Genomic DNA, 12292 nt, shown 5'->3' with positions numbered 1-12292 from the left:
CCAGAAGTCAGCCAGGATTGGTGGCATGCCAGGAAGAACCTAAGTGGGGGGGGGGGGTTGATTTCTTCATTCTCCCATCTAATACTGGGGTTGCAGTCAAGCAATAGAAGGCTAAAGAGAGGTAAAGTGTTGAGAGTGTTATGTGGTTGTTATTTTTGTAGCAGAACTGACATATGCCTACTATTACTCCTACAGATAGGCCATATCTGGTTGGCTCTCTATATTTCTGAGTGTTGTGTCTGCCAATTCAACCAACTATAGATCAAAAATATTTTTAAAATCAGTTCTATAGTGATGAAATGACAGACTTACTTTTTGTTATTACCTAAATATAGCATAACAAAGAATTTCATAGCATTTACATTTTACTAATAATTTTCAAATTTCTAAAGAAATTTATAACTTCACAACATTTACAAATAATGTAGAAATGATTCAAAGTATAGATGAATATAGGTCGTATATAGGTCATATGTAAGTACTGTATGCCATTTTTTATAAAGAACCTGATATCTTGGGCAGGAGCACTGAAACCAGTTCTCCACAGATATGGAAGAAATTACTGTACTTTTATGCCTCAGTGTCCTTACAAAAGCTAGCTGCTTTATGTGGAATCCTGACTAGCCTCGTCCCCATTTCTTTTCAGTCTGGGGAATGCTACTGAATCCATGTAAGGGCAGCTCAAACAGGCTTTTCCTTCAATGCTCCCTTGTTCAGACTCCCATGTTGACTGCATAGTCTTCTTTCACTTTAGTCTGTGTCCCCATTTATGTTGTTCTAGCAATTTCATGTTGTCTCAGAATAGGTGTTCAATAAAATGTTTACTGCAGTTGAGGAGGGAGGGTTAACAGCTCATCAGCACATATATATGGCTGACACTTCACAAATCTTATACTAACAGGGAAGGGAACTGGGGATACAAAAGGAGTTTATGACTCTGTCACTAACTGACAAGGAATTTATGATCTAGGTAGGGAAAAGCCTTAAATGACACAACGGCTGTGCTGGACTGCTAGAGTAAGGATATAGTTGGCATATGGAGAATGGAGGGAAAGTGGGATGGTAAAGAAGGCTGCATGGAGGAGAGAGGTTATTCCAGGCCCGGGAAATGAAGTGAGCCAAGCCTTGGCGATCCATGCCAGCCTAGCATTTACTCTTTTTATTTTTCGGGGGGGGGTAACTTTTTTTTTATTAGGTATTTTCCTCATTTACATTTCCAATGCTATCCCAAAAGTCCCCCATATCCTCCCCCCTACTCTCCTACCCACCAACTCCCACTTTTTGGCCCTGGCATTCCCCTGTACTGGGGCATATAAAGTTTGCATGTCCAATGGGCCTCTCTTTCCAGTGATGGCCGACTAGGCCATCTTTTGATACATATGCAGCTTGAGTCAAGAGCTCTGGGGTATTGGTTAGTTCATAATGTTGTTCCCCCTACAGGGTTGCAGTTCCCTTTAGCTCCTTGGGTACTTTCTCTAGCTCCTCCATTGGGGGCCCTGTGATCCATCCAATAGCTGACTGTGAGCATCCACTTCTGTGTTTGCTAGGCCCCGGCCTAGTCTCACAAGACACAACTCTATCTGGGTCCTTTCAGCAAACGCTTGCTAGTGTATGCAATGGTGTCAGTGTTTGGAAGCTGATTATGGGATGGATCCCCGGATATGGCAGTCTCTAGATGGTCCATGCTTTTGTCACAGCTCCAAACTTTGTCTCTGTAACTCCTTTTATGGGTGTTTTGTTCCCACTTCTAAGAAGGGGAAAGTGTCCACACTTTGGTCTTCGTTCTTCTTGAGTTTCATGCATTTAGCAAATTGTATCTTATATCTTGGGTATCCTAAGTTTCTGGGCTAATATCCACTTATCAGTGAGTACATATTGTGTGAGTTCCTTTGTGATTGTGTTACCTCACTCAGGATGATGCCCTCCAGGTCCATCCATTTGCCTAGGAATTTCATAAATTCATTCTTTTTAATAGCTGAGTAGTACTCCATTGTGTAAATGTACCACACATGTTCGTAGCAGCCTTATTTATAATAGCCAGAAGCTAGCATTTACTCTTACTTAACTAGAATACAGGGAAGGAGTCTGTGAGAAACTGGAGGACGTGGGTGGCCAAATGGAGGCACTATGGTTTCCACCAAGAAAAACGATTAAAAATATTATTTTAGGCAGCAAACGTGGCAGCTGTATGCTAAAAAAGGGAGAGGTGGAACCAGCTGGGAAACCCTTTGCTACTTCTAGTTTCAATGCTGGTGGTTTAGTTAAAAGAGAAAGATGGCTTCTGTTTCTTGATTTGTTCAGACTGTGTCTTTTGATTGGATAATTGAAGCCATTTGACAGTAAAATTTAATATTCAATTTATGTATTTTGGAATATGTGTGTATATACAATGCATATATATGTGTGTGTGTGTGTAACAATAATTAATGAAAAGAGAGCACATGAATTTGATAAAAGAATAAAGGGGATATAAGGGAGAATTTAGAGGGAGGAAAGGGAAAGGGGAAATAATTATAATTAAATCATATTAAAATCATAAAGAAAATGAAATAACTATTTTTTTAAAAAGAGGAAGAGGGAAAAGGGAAGGCGTACACCTTCCCAGAATTTGTATTGGACCAAAACAAGGGCCAGCTGGTGGGTGTGGACAGGGTGGTGTTAGTTTATGGTATGACTGTCTGTCCTCCTATTTTACGGTAAGGACTGATGTATATTGGTTTAAATAAATTAATATTCCCATAACAACTAACTTATTTAACAAAAACAAGTATATAAAAGCCAATATGTGAGTCAGCTAAGAACACACACACACACAATCCCTTACATTAAAATACTGAGTGCAGTATGTATTTCAGCACTAACATGCGAGGAGAAGCATCAGACTTTTTCAGCTCTCATTTTTGTTCCAGTAAAATATTTATTGGCCTGTGAATGACATTCTGAGTAACTACAGGTGCTAGATATTTCAAATATGGAAAATGGAGACTGTGAATAGAGGAAGTAGGTGGGGTATTTAAATTAGGGTGATGGTTTAAATTAGAAAGACATCCTACAGTCTATTTCATTGTTTGGTCCCTAGTTGGTGGAACTATTTGTGAAGGATTTGTGAAGGATTAAAGTCTGGCCTTCTTGGAGCAGGTTTGTCACTAAGGGCACTTTGGGGTTTCAAAAGCCCACACCACTGACAGTTATCCCTCTGCCTTTCTCTATGTCTCTTGCTTACGTATCAAGAGTCTAAATTGTTAGCCACTGCTCCAGCATCATGTCTACCTGCCTGCTGCCATGTTCTCTACCATAATGTTCATGAACTCAACTTCTTAACTAGAAGCCCCAATAAACTCTTTCTTCTATAAATGGTCTTCGCCGTGGTGTCTCTTCACGACACAGGGAAAGAGGCATCGCATACATTAATTACACTGATTTTAAATAATGCAATTACAGGTATTACTTAAAATGAAATCTGAAAATGTCCCTAACTGTGATAGAAAAGGTAATGGCAGCACAGACAGGAAACCGTCTGTCAGGGTTGAAGAAGAACAGGTCGGGTGGGGGAGGGACAGTGTCTCAGAAGTATCAAGTTTAGCATATGGAAGAAACAAACCAATGACACAAACAAGAACTAGAAACTTCTCTACATCAACCCAAACTGGTAGCAAAACATGTGTAGGGAAAAGCCCGTGCCATGCAAATGGCCCAAAAGATTCTAGTACCTGGAGGGATTAAAGATCTTAATCCTGTCCGGTGTGGTGGCTCACGCCTTTGATCCCAGCACTCAGGAGGCAGAGGCAGGCGGATTTCTGAGTTTAAGGCCAGCCTAGTCTACAAAGTGAGTTCCAGGACAGCCAGGGCTATACAAAGAAACCCTGTCTCAAAAAACCAAACCAAAACAACAACAAAACAAAAACAAAAAAACAATAAAAAAAAAAAAAGCCCAAGAACGAGAATGTAAAGTCCCAACAAATGTCTTCAAACTTCAGTATCTTTCTAGCACAGGTTTCTATAAAACCTGTGTTCTTCAGTGCCTGTCACTAACAGAAGGCTCAAAAACACTCTAGCTTATACTCCAATTTCTGTTTTGATTCTCTTATATTGAGAAACAGAAATGAACTGTGGATATCTGATATTCATTTCTGAGATGCCATATAAAATGCTTATTTCAGATGCTTTTCACCCTGTGGTCTTTATTGGAGGCTCATCCTCTACCAAGGTTTTATTTATATGGATTATATATCTATAGGTAATTATAGTACTTAAAGCAAGAGCTGAGAAATGCTTATATATAAGCATTTCTCATATATATATATATATATAAGCATTTCTCATATATATATATATATATATTCAGTTATTTAAAATGGAAAAAGCTGGGTGTGATGGTTCACAGTTATTATCCCAATAGTCAGGAGGTTGAAGCAGGAGGATTACTATAATTCTGAAGCCATCCTGAACTACATAGTAAGTTACAGGCCAGGCTTGGAGATCCTGCCTCAGTAAACAAATAAATGAAAACTAAGAAAATAAAATACATTAATACTCAACCCAAAACTTTACCATGTTTTGTAAAGTAATTGCATTTCACCAAACATAAACTAACCCCTAGAATATTCCAGTGTACACTTCAGTTACAGGGACAAGGCACTGTAAAATGTGTTGACATAGAGAAAGAGCTAAGCTGGGAAAAGCCAGACTTGGACAAGAATTTGATAAGAAGGAGAAAAGTCATATCAGCCAGAGACAATTGTGAAATGAAGCCAACGACAAGCTAATCTTTTCTGTAAATACTTTTAAAAGAATTGACAACCTGGGTCTATAGCATTTGGATCATTCCCAACAGATAAATAAGCAAGAGATAATTTACTTTAAGTGGCTTTAAAACGTCAGATAAAACATTATGCTACCTCCTCTTAGAAGAGTAGCTTTTCTTTAGATGTTTTTGTTTAGATAAAGCAACACATGTTTTCTCATACAGACTTTCAAAGGTGTGACAAATAACCTGAGGGTAGTCTCACGTGCCTGGACAACCAGAACTGAAGCTAAGTAAGGTGAGGGGATACTGGGTTGGAGGCAAGTGTGGTGTGATCCTATCTCAAAAAGCAAAATTAAAGTAAATGTGACAATGTAGTATCTAGAAGGTCAAGAATAAGGGACTGTCAGGCCTGACAAAGATGACGCTACATTTATAAATGCTTTTCACTTTGTCATCTACATATAAAATTCCTAAATAGACTTTAACAAACTGCATATCAAATCTCCTTGAAAGACGGCTGCCCTATCTAACAGGGAGTTAGTTCAGGAATGCAGGACTGGATTCAGGGTAAAGAATGCCTGCATCAGTTATCTGACAGATACAGTGTGAGGAGCTGGAGGCTTAGTCCTGCGGCTGTGCCTTCCCGAGCACGGTGGAATGATCATAGTGTAAGCCAGAATAAAGCCTTCTACCCTCATAAAGAAGAAAGCCAACATGTCAAAAAATTCTTAAAGAGATAAAAAGAAAAGGTCAAATTCATTTGAGTGTGGTAGAATATGCCTATAATGCCAGTTCTTGGGAGTCTGGGGCCTACGTTTGGGACAAATTTGGACTATACAGCAAGACCCAGTTTCAAAAAGCAGATGTCAAGAATAGATCTTTTTAAAGATGTATTTATTAATTTTATGTATATGAGTATACTGTAGCTGTACAGATGGTTGTGAGCCTTCATGTAGTTGTTGGGAATTGAATTTTAGGACCTCTGCACGCTCCAGTCGGCCTCGCTCACTCAGTCCCTTATCGCTCCGGCCCAAAGATTTTATTTATTATTATACATAAGTACACTGTAGCTGTCTTCAGACGCACCAGAAGAGGGCATCAGATCTCATTACAGGTGGTTGTGAGCCACCATGTGGTTGCTGGGATTTGAACTCTGTACCTTCAGAAGAACAGTCAGTGCTCTTACCCACTGAGCCATCTCACCAGTCCCAAGAATATATTTTTAATAATTTTTAATTTACTTTCGTTCTGAGCTAAATTAGTCCATGTAGAGGGTTTCTTTTTTAGACATGATGTAGAACATTGGAATTTAATCCAACAAACAAAATACCATCACACTTAATACCGAAAGGCAAGCCTGTAATTATATGCCTGAAATCCCAGCACTTCAGGAAGGTAGGGTAGAAGGGTCAAGAGTTTACTCTCAGCTAGCTGAGTTCCAGTCTTTCTCAGTTAAACATCCAGCACAGGATTAATATTGTTAATATACAAAAAATTCAAAAACCTAATCATCAAGAAAACAAACCAACCAATAAAAAATGGGCATGGATCTATGTAAATAATTCTTAAAATAAGAAATACAAAACCAAAAAAACCCAAAATACAAACAACAACAATAAAGCCGGGCGTGGTGGCGTACGCCTTTAATCCCAGCACTTGGGAGGTGGAGGCAGGTGGATTTCTGAGTTTGAGGCCAGCCTGGTCTTCAAAGTGAGTTCCAGGACAGCTAGGGCTATACAGAGAAACCTGTCTTTAAAAATAAATAAATAAATAAATAAATAATACAAGTGGTTAGTAGCGTTTTTAAAATATTCATCATTAGCCATAATGGAACTGCGCGTGAAAAAATTTTTGACGTTGAAACTCATATGCAGTCAGAATGGCTATTGTAAAAAAATCAATAACAAAAAATGCTGGAGAGGATATGGGGAATATGAACCCTTATTTACTGAGATGAGTGCAAACTATTACAGCCACTATACAAATCACTATAGAAGTTCTTCAAAAAGCTCAAAACCAATCTATCAAATGAGCCAGTTATGTCCTCCTTAACATATACCCGAAGGATCCTATCACCTCTTAAAGAGATATTGCAACAGCGTTCAGTGCTGTTCTAGTCACAATAGCTAAGTAATGGAAACTGCCAGGCTATCTTGCAACACATAAATGGAAAATGAAAATGTGGTACTTACAACAGAATTTTACACAACTGTAAAAAACAATGAAATTATGAAACATTCAAGTCAATGGATGGAAATTAAATAATTATACTGAATGAGGTAACCTCGATCCAGAAAGACAGACATGGCATAGTCTACCTCATGTGCAGATCTTAGCTTCTAATCTTTATAGTTTATGTGTATGTGTGTTTAAATTAGGATAGCTGCAAAAGCCAGGAAACTAGAATACAGTCATTGAGGTAGAGTATGGTTCAAGGGAGAGGGCATAACAGAACACAGGTGATGTAAAAGCAGAGGGGAAATTTAAGAAGAGGAAGGACAGTAGGATAGAAGAGATAAGGGGATAATGAGAGAGGGTTAACCAAAATGAAGGGTGTGTATCTATATAGAAACCTACTAATTGGAAAGCCATTAAAAATTATAAAAGGTGATAGCCATTATGCATGGCTGGATAATGCTATCTCTAATAGCCATGAGATAGTTAAAAAAAAAACAAAAAAAAACTTCCAATTAAAGGTATGGAGTACCTCTTCATAAGCTGTTAGTAACGGAGACAACAGAAGCTCCCAAAACAATTCAGGATATTAACATATCTTTTGGTTGCCCATCAGAACTAGCTGCTAAGATTCATGCTGAAGTCACTCACCACTGACCTTATTTGTAATACAGAGAAGTCAAACTGTAACTGTGTTGAAAGCTTCCTCTATGCTAGCCAGCTCTCATCAGCCCAGATGCTTCAATGTAAACTGATGGGGGGGAAAGACATAAATGGTCTTACCAGATGACGACCCTGGGAACTACAACCTACCAGGCAAGATGTGTAAAAATGTGCAATAGAAGAATAACTGTTAGAGGGGCAACCAAGCACTCTCTGTTTGGTTCTGAGCCTTCCCAAAGGGGATTCATGCCTGGCTAAAAATACAGTTAATGACCCATGGCTGAGGAGGTCCTATAACCTATGGGAGAACTTACTACTATTGTTTAGCTAAATGAACCTATCATCAAGCTGCCTTCTAAATATCTATCTCTATATTCACACTCTCAGTCCTAATCAGAGATACTTTCTCTTTACAACAAATGGTAATGAATACCAAGACACAAGCCTGTCTAAGGTTCATGAAATAAGTTATAGGTGGGGTTTTTATCCCCCAAAGGACATTTAGGACATTTATACCAACCCTCAAAGACTCAAGGAACAAAGTAAAGGATGGAGTGGAAAGAATATGAGTCAAGAGATAAAGAAAAGGGCTTTAAAATGTCATCACACAACCAATGCATTAGAAAGTCTAACTGTAGCAAAAATAAAAGCATCTAATTTGAATTATTTTAGATCTATATATTATTATTTTGTTTTGTTTGAGATAGGTCTTGCTATGCAACCTAGACAGACCCAGAACTGTATATATAGCCCAGGCTGGTCTGGAACTCATGGTCCTCCTGCTTCAGCCTCCTAAGTTGCTAGTGTTACAAGTGGGTGCCATTATGACTGGCAGAAGGGTCCATAGAAATTCAAGGTCAGTCTTGGCTACATAGTGAGTTCTAGTGCATCTTGGGCCACAGAGTAAGAGCATGTCTTTAAAAAGTAAAGTAAAATATAGCAAACTCTAATAGAACATGGAATATCATATTTATTCCAGACATGAAGAGCCTATAACTCACAGTTATCCCATGCCTTGTATTGAAAGGCATATAAATCTCAACTAATATCATTGTTTCTGGGAGCAGCACTGTTCATGCAAACACAGTAATTCCATTTGAACCCTTGTTTTTTACATACTTAGTTTTAGATAAACTTCCCACTACTTCTTCACGTCCTTTCCCTCTCCCATTCCTATTTAATCTTTTTATCTCAACATAGTCCTGTCTTCTGCCATTTCACATGTATTCTACTGTTTTCCAAGCAATTTTTAATTGAGCCGTGAGAAAGTAGGCTTCCATACAGGGTTTGTACACCCATCCTTTGGGTTAGGCCTCTACTCTCACCCCCTACCATCCTCAATATTCATTCTTTTCTGCCCACTTAAGCCTTTTACCCCCAGTATTTCTCCTCCCTGTTTTTATTTGACCTATAATCTACCATCCTCCCTCCCTTATCATGCCCTAGCCTCTAAAAGATGCCTTTTTAATTTCTTGGCTTCTGCTTGTGTTTTTAGGTAAAACATGCAAAAGATTTAAAGCTAGATTTATAGAAGAATAAACATACAACATTTGTCTTTCTGAGCCAGAGTTACCTCACTCGGCATAACCGTTTCCAGTTCTATTCATTTACCTTCCAATCTCACGATCTCACTTTTTCTCAGCAGACCAACACTCCATTGTGCATATGTACCACAGTTTTCTTATCTCCTAATCTGTTAATGAACATCTAGGTTGGTTCCATTCCCTAGCTATTGTGAATAGAGCTGCAATGAATCCACTAAATGACTAAACCATCAAGCAGGTTTGCACAGGAGGAAAGAAACGAACAGTCCTAACCGGCTGTGTCACCAGAACAATGATCAGAATGGTACAATAACCTAAGAGTGTAGCAGCAGCTTACATGTGTTTGTGGTAACCAACAGCTGTCTAGTTTAACGTAAGACCCTCTCCACAAGAGGGAAATCATGCTGATTACTGGAAACCTACTCAACTAATCGGGGCTGGTGAGATCATAGATCCTGGGAGAGAACCTACAACCACCACTATACAAAACCAGAAAAATCCCTAACTATATGCTAAGCTTTGTTCTTATACCCACAGGGAGGATTTGGAGGAAGGAAACGGAAAGGAAATGATGTAATTATGTTATAATTTCAAAAATTACATAAATATTAAATAAATAAATAAATCCTTTCTTGCAACCGAGAATCCATTGTTCAGCATGAATTTTGATACATATAAGAAGGAATATGATACAGAAAAGAATTCAAAAGAATAATAGTGTTGACAATGCAGCTTGTTTCCAGCATGAGGTCAGGAGTTGAAGATGCCTGTCTTACTGTGAAAGGATGCTTGTTTCAGTATAGTTGTAGTACTGCCATTTTCTTTCTATTCACAGATCCACTGTATTCTGATGTGTCTGGAATGAGTATGTTCTGAGCTCAATTCTTAAGAGATATATGGGAGCCGGGCGTGGTGGCGCACGCCTTTAATCCCAGCACTCGGGAGGCAGAGGCAGGCGGATTTCTGAGTTCAAGGCCAGCCTGATCTACAAAGTGAGTTCCAGGACAGCCAGGGCTATACAGAGAAACCCTGTCTCGAAAAACCAAAAAAAAAAAAAAAAAAAAAAAAAAAAAGAGATATATGGGATGTCAGAAAGTGAGAGGTAAATCTATCTTAAAAATTATTCTGAAAGTGAATTATTTGAAGAAATTATTTCTAAATATCTCTAACAGAGAACTCTGAAGTTGTCATTTATGTATCTTTAATTCATGAAGAAATCAAAGAATGAAAGAATTATAGGCTTCCCCAAGCTTATTGTAGTAGACAACTGGATAAAGCATCAAGAAAGGGTCTAACAAAACCTTGAACTTCAATGACATTGTTGGACAGTGAAGGAATTACATGTGAAATCCCTTAAATAAAAATCTATTGACTTTTTAAGGAAAGGAAATGCTAGACATAAGATACATTGGAAGAGAAATTAAAACTCGTTAGATGGGTTCATGAATGAACTGGACACAACAAAGGGAAAAGTGAGTGGGCTTTAAAAATTAACATTTCTAAAATTCAGACTGTCCAAGAACTGTGATATAAATAGGGAAGACACAGTGGGAGTATTGGGGAGGGGGAATAAATAACAAAAGAAATGTGTGATATAATAATGACTTGAACTAGGGAATGGGTTCAGTGGGTAAAAGTGCTAGCAGCAAACATGAAGACCTGAATTCAAATCTCCACCAACCATGCGAAAAAGCTGCACATAACTGTGCATGTCTGCAGCCCCAACACTAGAGGGCAGAGACAGGCACATCCTTAGAGTATGCTGGTCAGCCTCCCTAGCCAAATTGGCAAGCTTCAGGCTCAGTGAGAGATCCTGTCTGAAAGGAGTAAGGTGGAGAGTGATAGAATATGGTATCTATGTCCTCTGGCCTCTCCATATGTACATAGGCACATGCAAACACACACATACATGTACACACGCATGTACACACATACATGTGCTCACACACATACATGCACCCACAAGAAATAATGATAATAATAATAAGCAAAAATTCCCTAAAATTAATGATCAATGCAAAAATAAGTTGAGAAAGCTCAAAATACAGTGAAGATGATAAATGCCTCTACCCAACACACCAAACAAAAAAGCCTATATATAAATATATCAAAGCCAAAACACAGGAAATCAAAATGAAAGGATGGGAAGTAGTGGAAAAGAAGGTGGTATGTGGTAAAATGAAAATTTTAACACTACATAGATAAATCAAAGCAAAGCAAAGCAAAGCAGAAGTATCTAAAATCATTCACATTTCTACTTTAGAAAACTAGAATATACTGACTGCATAAGTAAACCAAAATTAGAGAAGGGGAAGAGGAGTAAGTGTTTGTATTTGAAAGCTTCCCAAGCTTACTGTTGAAAACCTGACTCCCAGAAGGATTCAGAGGTAGAGCTTGTGCAGGGTGATATGACTGTGAGACTCTGACCTTATAAACAGATTAACCCATCAACGAATTCCTATTTTAATGCCATTACTGAGAGGCAGCAGAAACCAGAGGAGTGGGCCTACATCACTACATGTCCTGGAAGAATGCACCTTTTATTTTTTTAATGTTGGGATTGAACCCAGGCCAGCTCATACGTGAGGCGTGCCCTCTATCAACTGAGACTATCCCATGCAAGCGTATATCCAGGACCTGGCCTCTTCCTTGCTTTCTCTGTTTCCCAGCCATCATGGGAGGAGCAGTTTTGTTCTATGTTCTACCTTACTTGGCCTCCAAAGCAGTGGACCTAGCCAAGTATTGACTAAAATCTTTGAAATATGAACCAAAGTAAACACACCTTTCTTCCAGTTGATTTCTCACTAATATATTGTCACAGTAATGGAGATCTGACTAACACAGAAATCAATAGAAAAGCCAACAAAATAAAATGCTTGTCCTTTGAAAAGAAGAATAACAAGTTTAATAAGTTTAATAAATTAGTCAGATGGATAAAAAAAGATAAAAATCACTGTAATAGGGTTGTCTAGAGTCACAGAACTTATGGAATGTCTTTCTATATTAAGGGAGTTTATTATGATGACTTACAGTCTATATTCCAACTACCCCAATGGTCAGTGGTGAATGGAAAGACCGAGACTCTAGTAGTTGCTCAGTCCCACAAGGGTTTCAGCTGGTCTTCTGTACAAGTAGATTCCAAGAGATATACTGGCAAGTAAAT

The 12292-nt window shown here is 38.4% G+C and overlaps 1 protein-coding gene and 1 pseudogene across 3 annotated transcripts in view; one reads left to right on the top strand and one right to left on the bottom strand.

The window, feature by feature from the left end:
- Positions 1–12292, bottom strand: part of Clcn5 (Cl-/H+ antiporter 5) — a 172889-nt gene that overhangs the window by 71804 nt on the left and 88793 nt on the right. The window lies entirely within an intron of this gene.
- On the top strand, positions 9738–9818 carry LOC115030210 (small nucleolar RNA SNORA40; annotated as a pseudogene).

Source organism: Mus caroli, unplaced genomic scaffold (genome assembly GCF_978045245.1).
Source record: "Mus caroli unplaced genomic scaffold, Mus_caroli_1 scaffold_5, whole genome shotgun sequence".
Taxonomy (NCBI): Eukaryota; Metazoa; Chordata; class Mammalia; order Rodentia; family Muridae; genus Mus; species Mus caroli.
The sequence above is the reverse complement of the archived record's forward strand: the minus strand, read 5'-3'. Positions and strand labels throughout refer to the sequence as shown.